The sequence below is a fragment of the Dermacentor andersoni genome, chromosome 9 (assembly GCF_023375885.2).
Source record: "Dermacentor andersoni chromosome 9, qqDerAnde1_hic_scaffold, whole genome shotgun sequence".
In the NCBI taxonomy this organism is placed as follows: domain Eukaryota; kingdom Metazoa; phylum Arthropoda; class Arachnida; order Ixodida; family Ixodidae; genus Dermacentor; species Dermacentor andersoni.
Genome location: NC_092822.1, coordinates 44,771,277 through 44,781,386, shown reverse-complemented (window position 1 = coordinate 44,781,386; position 10,110 = coordinate 44,771,277). Strand labels below are relative to the sequence as shown.

The following is a 10,110-nucleotide window of genomic DNA, read 5'->3' as shown; positions in this document are numbered from 1 at the left end:
CATCAGCTTAACGCCACAAACACCAAGCTACCGTGGGCGGGTACCGTCCACCAGGTCCACGGACACAAGCAGTTCAGAAATAGCCTGAGGAATACGCGTAGCTTTCCCTTTCTTTCTTTGTGGGGAGGGGGGGGAGGTTTAAGGGGGGAGCTCATCAAGCGAATCGCGAGGAACCTTGCAAGACGGGCCGGCCGGCGGACCCCGATTTTCGTAACCAACGGCGATAGCCACAGAAACGTGCAGTCAGGAAAGGGGGGGGGGGGGGGGGGGGGGGCGCAGTCATTTGCTCGGTCGTTAGCGAGACCACTAGCCTATTGTCGCGGAAATTCGCGCGCTCGAAAATTGCTTCCCTCGTTGGCGGTTGGGAATGGGGAGGGGGGGGGAGGCGCCAGGAGATACGCGAACCGAGTCGTGGGCTTCCGGCCACCGCAGTTGGCGGTGGTGGTGTCATCGAACCGAGCATTTCGCAAACGTCGCACGCAGAAGCTCGAGGAAGCGGCGGTTCGAAGCACAACGGGGTCGAAGACAACGCGACTGTCCTCTTCATCAATTTGTCTTCCGGGGCCGAACCGAGAAACAGCCAACAACGAATGTGCGCCTCGTGAGAAGGAAAGGAATATTTTCTTTTTCATTTGGCAACCCCCCCCCCCCCCCGCCGGCTTCTTTCTCATTATTCTCGAGCGAAAGGTTGCTCCTCCGAGCTATGATGTAGTTTAATAAAAGAAAATGGACTCGGTTACATTCGTTTACCCCATACTTGTAACGCCTAGAGAGGATCGCATCTTCGTTACCATGTTCCCGTTGTGCTTCACAATATCATGCACAAAATTATTATGTCCTTCAGTAAAAAAAAAAGATCGATACGATGAGTATTTAAACACTAATACGATAAGGGAAAAAATACTTATCACAAATTGCATACCCACTACGATCAGTGATCACAAAAAAACGCTATTTCTCCTGAGCGCACGTACCACTTATTTCATTTACATTTCCCTTTTTCGTATACCACAGCAAAGTTTTGGAATAAATTACCGACAGATGGAACATCGCCACAGTGATTATGCTGTTACACAACTATTCAATGCACTTGTGCTGCCAGAAACTATTTTTCTTCTTCATTAACCGGCTCATTACATTTATATCAAAGCATTTTTAGTCTAGGTACCCCTTTTACAAGTCGTCCGAAAATTATGGGGGTCCCAACTTTATAAAATATGCTCGATGTGCAAACCTTCGTGCAACAAAAGAACTCGTGGACTCGAACATGAATACCGGAATATTTAAAGATCAGATGACTTCAAAAATTCCATCGGCGCCGAAGAAGGACAAATTTATTTGCGATGAGCACGAGGTTATCCTCGTAGGCTATCATATTTCCGGTCGTGGCAACGGAAACCCAAGCACAGATGTTGCCACTCAGAGTTTGCCTAACGCACAATAGTATCCTATAGTGGGTAAAGTATTCATTTCCTTTTTTGTTGTTGTTTTTTTTTTTTGTCATATGACGACGGAACGAAAACGTGCAAGATAACCAAATTTACTGAGAACACGATAGGGAGCGCTCATCGAGCGATCATAGGAAAGACGATAAGCACAACGTTAAGAGAAACGAATACAGCGGTGTCGAGTTGAGAGCACACGAACGTAACCGATATTCAAGTTGACAATGCGAGGCAGAAATGGAGCCGGGGAGGCCACGTAATGCGTAGGTAAGATAACCAGCGGTCCACTAGCGTTACAAAATTGTTTCCACGGGATGGGACCTGCGTTACAGGACGGCCGATTGATAGGCGATGCGATGAAGTCGGTGAAATTTAGAGACAGAGAATGGGCTCGGCAGACGCGAGAAATCGGTAACCGGAGGGCACTGGGAGAGGCAATTAGCCGTCAGCGCACGTGACACATAGGCTGACAATGAAGATGGCTGGGGTGAAATGAGAATGATTTTTCAATAGTGTCACAGCAAGGACAAGAGATACTCGACGTAATCTTGCAGTTCCCTACACCGTGTACTATAGCTACACAAAAAGCAAAGACAAGAAGCAAAGGCAGGAAAGTGCGGAAAAGGTCAACTGGCGCACAGGCGCTTGCCCAATTAAGTTAAAATCATCATCATCACCATCAATCTATTTTTATGTCCACTGCCCCCCAGGATGAAGGCCTCTCCCTGCGATCTCCAATTAGTACTACTCCCTTGCGCGCGCTGCTTTCAACGTGCACCTGTAAATTGCCCAATCTCATGACCCCACCTACTTTTCTGCCGTCCTCGACTGCGCTTTCCTTACCTTGGCACCTCTCCTGTAACTCTAATGGTCCAACTTTTTCTGTCCTACTCATTACATATCTTCCACAGCTACATTTTTTTTTTTCTCTTAATCTCAACCCGAATATCGGCTACCCCTCCCTGCTTGCTCTCTGATCCACACCGCTCTCTTCCTTACCTCTTAACGTCACGCCTAACAATTTTCGTTCCATCGCTGTTTGCGCGGTCCTTAACTTGTTCTCGAGCTTTTTGTTAACCTCAAGGTTTCTGCCCTATACGTCAAGCAACGGTAAAATAGACTGATTGCACACTCTTATTTTCAACGACAGTGGTAAGCTCCCAGTAAGGATTTGGTAATGTCTGCCGTATGCACTCCAACCCATTTTTATTCTTCCGTAAATTTTATTATCATGATCAGGGTCCCCCGTGAGTAATTGACCTAGACAAACGTACAGTCTGTGGAGGCTCTAGAGGCTGACTGGCGATCCTGAGTTCTTGTTCTCTTGCCAGGTTATTGAGAATTACTTTTGTAGCCTGCATATCAATCTTCAACACCATTCTTACAGTTTCTCAGTTAAGGTCCTCAATCAAGTGTAGCAAATCGTCCCCAATGTTGCTAAACACGACAATGTCATCTGCAAACCGAAGATTGCTGAGATATTCGCCTTTGATCCTCACTCCTTAGCCTTCCCAATCTTATAGCCTGACTACTTCTTCTAAGCATAGTGAATAGCATTGGATAGATTGTGTCTTCTTGTCTGACCCCTTTCTTGATAGGAGCGGTAACTTACTACTTTTCTTGTGGAGAACCCAAGTAGCTGTGGAGTCTTTATAGGTATTTCCCAAAATATTACGCACGCCTCCTGTACTCCTTGATTATGCAATGCCTCTATGGCTACTGGTATCTCTACTGAATGAAATGCGTTTCTATACTCTATAAGAAGCCATACAGAGAGGTTGATTGTACCCCTAAGATTTCTCAATTACCTGATCTATGAGATGGATGAGATCCATGGTAGAATATCCCTTCCTGAAGCCAGCCTGTTCTCTTAGTTGACTGAAGTCAAATATTGCCCTCATTCTATTGAAAATTACCTTAGTGAATATTTTATACAATACTGAAACCAAGCTAATAGGCCTATAATTCGTCAATCGTTTAACACTCCCTTCCTACGGGTTAGTATAATGTTGGCATTCTTCCAACTTGCTGGTACGCTTGAAGTCATGACGCATTGTATTTAAAGGGCTGCAAGCTCTTCAAGCATGATATCTCTTCTACCTTTCAGCAAATCTACTGTTATTCTACATTCTCCTGCGATTTTCCCCGTTTCATGTCGTTTCAGGCCTTTCTAACTTCATCACACGTTATAGAAGGAATCTCTGTGTCCTGTTCATCACTAATTCGAATGAAGGTAGCGTGGCTGCTGTGAGTACTGTACAAATGAGCATAAAATTTTTCTGTTGCTTTTACTATATCACCGATTTCCTGATGACATTACCCTGCTTATCTTTAAGTGCATACATTTTAAATTATCCGATGCCAAGTTTTCTCTCACCCATATCATGCTGCGGTCATCTTTTACTGCTGCCTAAACATTTCCCACGTTATAATTTCGAATATCCTTTTCATTTTACTTGTTGACCAGTTTTTACAGTTCCGCGTATTATATCTGATCTGTTGAGTTAGACACTTTCATGGTTTGTAGTTTCTTTATTAAGTCCTTTGTTATTTGAGAGTACTTACCTACTGGCTGCCTTGATGCTTTACATACCACTTCATTTGCTGCTTTTGAAATCAGCCTAGTTGCGGTTTCATTCATTACCGCTATGTTATCTTCATCTTCCTGTTCTAAGGCTGCATGTCTGCTTCCGAATATTAGCCCGAAGTCGTCTGCTTTTACCCTTATTGCGTTTATGTTGGCGTAATTCTTCTTTCTAATTTTACTTTTTCTCTCTTCAAATTGATAGAAATCCTAGACATCACTAACCTATGGTCACTGAACTTTACCCTACGTAACTCTTCTACATCGTGCACTATGCTGGGATCGGCAGAGACTATGAAGTCTACTTCATTTTTTGTTTCTCTATCAGGGCTTTTACAGGTCAACTTCGTGTTACTGCGTTTCCTGAAGAAGGTATTCCAACATTCGGAGCCTATTCCTTTCCGCGAATTGTACGAACATCTGCTCTTGGGTGTTCCTGGAATCGATGCCCGTCGTTGCCAACTGCTTGTTCCCCAACCAGCTTTTCCCGCCTTTCGCAATGACCTCGAACATGACTAGAGTATACTGAATTTACACCTTTCTCACTGCTCATGCAACATCTCCATAGAACTGTTCCATCTCTTCATCATCGTTACTGGAGGTTGGGGAGTAAGCTTATACTACCTCTACTGTGCGCCTCCTATTCAGCTTTACTACGGCGACTGCTGCCCTCTCATTAATGCTGTAAAGTACACCAGTGTTGCCTGCTATGTAATTATGGATTAAAGATCCTACCCCGAATTCTCTCATCGGGAAGACCTCTGTAGCAGAGGACGCGGTCATTAGTCATCACTTCTTCTAACCTTACTAAGGCCAATAAGGTCCCAGGCAATGCCTGATAATTCCTCGAAGAGTCCTGCCAAGCTAGCCTCATTCGGGAGGGTTCACGTGCTAAACATTCCCAGGTTCAGTTTCCAGTGGTGGCCTGCCGGATCCTGAGATTTGAGCCTTCTGCCGCGTCGCAGGTCTGACCGCCGCCTTGGTCACGTCCTCCATCGCCGCGGGCGCTTACGGCCATGGGTTAATTGCCGGAGTCATGAGGGAGGTTGTGGCCGAATACTGCGCCAGGGAGGCCAATTTCTTTTCTGCTGAGGGAGTGCCTTTTCTGAAGTTTGGCGCGACTTCCTAATTTTGTTTCACCTAGACCAGCATAGCCGCAATGGCTGTGGCCAATATTATTTTTCTGCCGGGGCCAGGCGCCACTTCAAGCCCGAAAACGTAATCGACTGGAGGAGGATTCGAACTTACGACCTTCAGATTAGAATCTCGATGTTCCACCTCTGCTCCACGCTACGATGTTAACATCAGTAACATCAGTAACATCAGATAACATCGGTAAGGGCTAAAGCTTTTCGTACAAGTCAGTTGCCTTTTACAATGAACGCCTACGAACTTATTGCCCTACATTCGTTGTGGATTAAATGATTACAGACCGTCCGGAAACAACCCGTCTGGAATTCCACAGAAAGCAAACAGGCCAAAGGAAGTGCAGCTCTTAACGACATCTCTCCGCACCGTGTCCAAAGGGACCATTCACACATCCATATTGGCAGGCTTATGAAAGTCAAATGAGGTTTGCAAAAAGTTGGTCTAAAAAAAAAACCCCCATCAAAAACTATTACATCATCTTCTTATTCTTCAAAAGCATTCACAGCCCGAGCTCCCTTCCTTTTTTCTCTGCCCTCTCAATCATCAAGCTTCGGCGCCACCCACCGAGCTGCGTCGAAAGACAGGCGCACAGTCGAGGCGCCGGCCCGGATGCTCCGGCTCCCAATAAACTCCAACGCGCACGCTGATCTTCGACAAGTGCCCGCAACTTTTACGCGCTACCGCGCCGAGCAGAACTGATCGGTTGGGCCAAGAAGGAAGCGAAAGAAGAGCACCAAGAAAACCAAGAAAGAAAGGAAGAAAGAAAAACATATACCTATGTGTATACATAGAGAGAGAGAGAGAGAGAGACATGGGCAATCAAAGCCCGAGGAAACCGTCACGCTTCTCAAAGCCGTTTCGATGGAAGCCTTACGACCTCTCACCGCGCGGCCAAAGGCGCCGGGGTGGTAGCTGCTTCTTTTCAGTCCCGCAGCGGACGAACACAGACGCAGAGTCTCCCATAGAAAAGGAAAAGAAAAATCCGGATTGAAAGAGGGGAACGGGAGGAGGAGGGGGTGGGGATGGGAAATGAGCAGTAGCAGTGGCGTGTGTAACGTGGAGAGGGAGGGGGAGCGAAGGCGGGGGAAGGGGATGAGAGAGAGGCCACGCCAAGGGCCGTCGATCGAACGGCGTGCTACACTGCTCCGGTGCTCTACGGGCGGGTTGATGGAGAACGACGGCGTACGCACAAACTTGTAGTGCAGCAGCGCCGGCGCCGACATAAAAGCGACGGCACAGAGAAGGGCCGACATGATCGCGGCTGCCTCCGCCGCCGACACCACCGCCGATGCAGCAAGGAAACAACATAAACAACAACAAGAACCGAAGCCACAATAAATAAAAGCAGCCAATACGCCGCGTCTGGGCGGCGCACGCGACAAGAGGCGATACACGCCGGAATCCGCGGACACAGACGGGAGAGCCGCGGGGCGATGGGCGAGGAGACGGCGGAAAAACGAGAAAATAATAACAATAGTGAAAAGGAAAAAAAAAGCGAGCAGACAGAGAGGGAAGGGGAAGTACGAAAACACGCTGGCCAGAAAGCCGTTTTATTTTTTACGACGAGCCCCCCGTAACGACGGGTAAAAGCCCAGGGGAAATACAACGCGAGCTGTAGGGACGACTCTCGCGTAGACTGTGCACACACACACGCACACGCACACACACACAACGCGTACGCATGTGTGCGTGAGATGGGCTGTGATCCCGCGGGCGCCGCAAAAGGCTACCGCAGGCACGCGATTACAACTGGCACACCCCCTCTTGCTCTCTCGGGCCGCGCTCCCGATTCCGGTACCCGCGAGAAACTGATCTTCCGCCGTTCTGTTTCGTTTGACGATCGCTGGATCAATAACGAGTGGATCTGCAGTAACTCGCTCATCTTTTGATCAGCGAGTTAAGTTCAGATGACGATGGATCGTGTGCCCTAGACTGTGCAATTATGTGCTCAAGTTTTTACGGCGAAGCCATATATGGCTAGGGTTCCGAGCATTGTTGATCTCCGTGAACAAAAACTATCATCAATGGCTCATACCCCCTTAAGCGAGCAAAAAATGCAATGACTCATAGTCCCGTAGGGTTCATGACTGCTCACTTTGCGTGAGTTAGCTGCGATTACACTACCCCTGTTGTCGTTGTCGGTGATGTTAATGTGGGTGCGTCGGTACCTAAAGGGAGCGGTAAGTAAGCGTTCCCTGTTGCAGACATCCCTTGCGATGCCACACCGATCTGGCCCAACCGACCACCAAGCGGCGTACGTGCATCGATTTGACATCATCAAAGAATGTGATTGCAGTTGCGAATGGGATAATGACTACCGATCAAAGCAATAAATCAGTGTACGTACCTTTCGTCGCGATGACCACCCACAAAACAATAAATGAGTTCATAAATTTGTTCAAAATTATGTGTCACCACCGTGTCCTGTGCAGAACAACTTCGCTGGTCAACACCCTTCGCAGAGTGGAATGGCTCGCGATCTTTCTTTTTTTTTTTTATGTCTGTCCTTGAATTAGGCAGCCAATACACAGCTACAAAAATTCAGCGAGTCAACGCTATCAGGATCAAATCATGACATGTCCAGTAATCGATTCATAGAAAATAAATAAATAAATAAATAAATAAATAAGAACGGGTCGCAATTTTATTAATATTTTCTATCGCCTTGTCACCTTCACATGGCTGAATAATGCTAACCTTGACATTCAGCACGGAAAACTTCCGATTATCAAACTTCCTAATTGTTTTGTTTCCCTACTTGACTCATTAACTGAGTCAGCTCCAAGATTAGTCTAGCCTACAATCTCAACCCAAGAACATGTCTCGAACAAGCAAAAAATCGATTCCCGCAATCTAAACAGCTCCTCAAACACGCGTGCACGCTCGACACCAATCTACATGGCAAAAGGCCGCCATTTCCCGCCTTCGAATACGAAACGCAACACAAACAGTAGGACACACACGGGGTGGGGGTGGCTCCGCTAAAATCGTAACTTCGCTAAATCGCTAAATCGTAAGCCCATACTTCTTCAGCGACAACAGCAAAAAAAAAAAAAAAAATACGCGTGTTTGCATTTAAACGCTCCCTTCTCCTTCTAAGCGACCATTCGCTCCACTTACTCCCGAAGCCGGAAGAATGCCCGGACAGCGGTCTCGGAGCGGCTAACTGCGTTTTCCCCGCTCCGCAGCATAGGCGGTAGCGCCACTTTAAAGGCCATTTTTACGAGCGAAACCGGACTACGCGGCAATACAAGCGGGGAAACGGACAGGGCTAAAGAAGTGTACGAGGGTTGCGAAAACGTCGTCTGGAGAAAATGTGATTACCCCTGCAGCGTTCTCTGCCGGTTGTCGTCTGCAACGCAGAGCGCGACTCTCTCCGCCCCCCCCCCCGTTACGGCGCCGTCTGCACCCCGTTTTGGGCTGCACGAAAGCGCCACTGCGCGGACATTGTCTGAAACGAGCCACCTCAGCCCGTGCTAAAACGCCTGGCTTCGGCTTCCCCGACACTCCGGCTCCTTAATAAAACTTATGCCCCTTTGTTAAGGGCCGCATTTACGTCCGCGAACAAGCTTAAAGGACATGCAGGCCAAGCGAGAATAGACGCAATAAAAAAAAGATCACTCTAGTAAAGAAGGAAACGGCCGGTGGACTTGTACAGCCGGGTGCCCCTCTTCAAGAGACACTAGCTCCCCCTATTGTCTCTCTTTCAACTTATCCCGTTTGAGCAGAAGTTAATGCCGAGCGCTCGATGTCCATCCGTTGAACTAAGTACCCGCTGCGGCGGCCCCGTGACCAAGGCGTTCCGCTGGCTTTATCTTACGCAATTTCATTTTTTTTTCTCGAACTGAAAGCTGGCTTCACCTTGGACAGCCGTGTGTGCGCGGCTGCCTACTTTATAGCAAATTACCGTTTGAAAAGAAAGCGGTTCGCTTCAAAAAAGAAAGAACCAGAAAGAGGAAAAGAATACAGCCTGCAATGATTACCTCCACTTTATGGGGGACGCACTGAGTACGACTGTGAATGGAAAAGAAGTCCTCCAAACGCTACGCGATTTGATACCACTTCCCCAATATTTCAAAATTCCCGCTATTTTGTCGCGTTACGCGGTACATACATTATAAGGCTAACACCTACGCGCACATGACCTTCCAGAAAACTCCAGTAAACTACGAGAGAGAAAGAGAGACAACTCACAAGGACAACTGACAACAGCGCACATGCAGGCTTGTAAATGTACACACATAAAGTATGAAATAGAGGGCGAAATATGATAATAGAAAGGGAACTTGAATTTGAATACGATTTCAGCCCGCACACACACACACACACACACACACACACACACACACACACACACACACAAACACACACACACACACACACACACGCACACGCACACGCACACGCACACACACACACACACACACACACACAAACACACACACACACACACACAATTCTCTCGCCTGCTGCAGTTCGCGTCGTTCGAAAGCGCATCACGGACTCCCATTAAAGCGAGCCGAAGGAACCAGCCGAGCGGACGCGAAGGATTCCGACGAAGTTTACGCACGATCCATCGATGCGTCGAAGCGTACATCCGCGCGCGGAAAGTGAATTACAAAAAGTCGCATGAATAAAAGTGGGAGAGAACAAAAAAAAAAAAAACACGGCGAATCGATTACACGAAGCAACGCACACATCATGCCGAGGATCACACCGCCGATCAGAATTTAAACAGCGGACGCATTCTAGAAATCGCCAATCGAACCCAGCTACAACAAGCGGCCAAGACAAGCAACGTCAGTGATTCGCTCCTCGCGCTTTTCGGGGAAAAAAAAGAAAGTATCTTTCAGTCGATAGGAGCTTCTTCCGAGTGAAATGTAACGTAGTCTTTCCTCTCTCTTTCTCTCTGTCTCTCTCTCTCTTTCTTTC

General features: G+C 47.5%; 1 protein-coding gene across 2 annotated transcripts in view; it reads right to left on the bottom strand.

Annotated features, from left to right (window-relative positions):
* Window positions 1-10,110, bottom strand: part of mib1 (E3 ubiquitin-protein ligase mind bomb 1) — a 559,645-nt gene that overhangs the window by 386,491 nt on the left and 163,044 nt on the right. The window lies entirely within an intron of this gene.